A 2,500-nucleotide genomic window follows, 5' to 3' on the forward strand; every position below is an offset into this window, starting at 1 on the left:
GTGGACTATGATGCGATAACAAACCGAGCAGTTTTGCTTCAAGTGGCGCCACTGTTAAGAAATCAGTACAGAGGAACTTACTGACGCTGCCTTGTCGGAGAATGAGTGAGTACAATATCTGCCAGAATGTAAGTTAAGCGTGTAAATAGAAGAAAAAATTGCTGTTGAATGATCAACATAGGTATAGTCATAATAATAATTATTATAAAGACTGAGTAGTTCTTTTTACAGTCATTCAAACATGAATGCTTTCTCGGCGGTTCGCATATCGATTTCAATTTTGCTGTTCAAAATAATAACAAATAGCACTCATTTGCTCACATGATAGCCTTAGTTTCCAATCCATTAGCAAAAATTAATTGCAGTGCCGCCTCAAATTATTATTGTCACTGATTAAGTACATGAGCATAAGGAATTAATTGTTGAAGGTAAGGGGGAAGTACGAGGGGTGGAGGTCCATTGTTCTTGCATGGCTATGCAGAAAAGGCCCTGAGTCCCTTCAGAATTAATATCAAAACATATTCACAGACCTTTTGCACCCTGAAATGATCCATTCAAATTGTTTTTCAGGTTCAGAAGAGCTGTTGCATACAGATGGACCACACGATGGCTTTGTGGCTACATGGGTTGGGATAACACCAGGCCACTCCCAGCTTGCATCTATCACAGTATTAGAACTAAATACCAGTCCCACCAGTCAAGAGGATTTGCAACTTCTCAAGACAGAGAACACTGACAAAGACACTTTGTTTGAACCAAAGTACATTTATTACAAAAACCCATTCACAAACAGTCATTCAGTAGCTCCTCTCATAAACTTCATAACTGTACATTGGGTTTACTGGATCGACAAGCACCCATCAGAAAGATTAAAGTCAGGAACCGTCCTAACCCATTCGTGACGGACGAAATTCGTGGCCTCATGAAGACAAGGGATAAGTGGTGCAAACAAGCGAGGAAAACTAAAGACCCTCTTGCCTGGGACGTATATAAATCCCTCAGGCAAGAAGTAAAGAGAAAACTGAAAATAGCAGAACGAGAGTATGTTGCAGAGCAAATTAAGCAGAATCCAAATAATCCCCATTGTATTTGGAAGACTATTCGATCTTGTATTCCAAAGAAATCGAGGAACCAAAGAACTTTCAGTAAAGATGACAAATCAGTTGCCAATGAATTTAACACTTTCTTCTCTTCAGTTGGCCAAGCGACCGTCGATAAAATAAATTCTCTAGCAGATGAATGTAAATACAACTTCGCCAAACCAGGTTTCAAGCCAAGAGCGCACGGTGAATCAGAGCAATTTGCATTTCATACTGTGGAATGTAAACAAATCCAAGATATCATTTCAGCAATGCCGACAAATAAAGCCCCTGGGATCGATAAAATCCCAATGCGAGTCGTTAAAGATAGCCTTCCTGTTATCCTACCAACACTCACGTCAATTATCCACGCATCCTTTGTTACAGGAACATTTCCCTCGCTTTGGAAAATGGCTGAAGTCACACCTATCCCAAAGGAAGGCGATCATGAAAAACCAAACAACAACAGACCTACTCTCTCAAAAGTGTGCGAAAAAGTGGCTTTGAACCAATTTATGGCATTTTTAGAATCAAAACAACGGCTTTCTACTGAACAAAGCGGGAACAAACGATTTCATTCAACAGAAACGTCTCTCATAGAAACGACCGACGTCATTCTGGAAGCAATTGATAAGCAGAAAGTCACTGCAGTAGTCCTATTAGATATGAGCAAGGCTTTCGACAGTCTTAATCACGAAATCCTTTTGTTAAAGCCGCAAGATATCGGCCTCTCCTCCGCGGCTCTTAACTGGTTTTCTAGCTATTTGTCCAATAGATTTCAAGCCGTCCGTATAAATTCCGAACTCTCAGACAAACTTCCCATTCAAAGTGGTGTGCTACAAGGGAGTATCCTTGGGCCCAACCTGTTCAATATTTATGTCAACGACTTACCCTCTGTCCCTCAGTGCTGCAAATCCAAGACATATGTTGATGACAACAAACTTTACACAACCTTTCCCGTTCAACAGTGCCCATCTACTGTAGCAGACATGAACAGAGACCTTACTAAGATCAGGAACTGGTGCTTTGATAATCGGCTCCTCCTTAATGCATCTAAAACCAAACTAATGTTCGGTAGTCATCAAATGATCACCAAAATCCCAAATTTCAACCTGTCCTTGCTTGGTAAAGATCTGGTCCCTTCCCGTTGTGCTAGGGACCTAGTGGTGATTTTTGACAATCAGCTTAGTTTCAGTGATCATACTGTTAAGACCGTGTCATCCTGTATGTCAAGCCTGACCCAAATAAACCACGCCAAGCACGAATTTGACAAAGACTTGCTTATAACCATAATTAAGGGTTTAGTTTTCAGTAAAATGTTCTATTGTTCAAGCGTATGGTCAAACACTTCTGCTACTAACATCAACAAGTTACAGGCTATTCAGAACTTTGCTGCCCGCATAGTGACCGGATCAAGAAAA

General features: G+C 40.6%; 1 pseudogene; it reads left to right on the forward strand.

The window, feature by feature from the left end:
- The window catches only part of LOC137972670 (uncharacterized), a 2,338-nt pseudogene extending 1,602 nt beyond the window's left edge, over nucleotides 1–736 (forward strand).
- The last annotated feature ends 1,764 nt before the right edge of the window (nucleotides 737–2,500 follow it).

This window comes from Montipora foliosa, chromosome 10 (genome assembly GCF_036669935.1).
Source record: "Montipora foliosa isolate CH-2021 chromosome 10, ASM3666993v2, whole genome shotgun sequence".
NCBI classification, from domain to species: Eukaryota; Metazoa; Cnidaria; class Anthozoa; order Scleractinia; family Acroporidae; genus Montipora; species Montipora foliosa.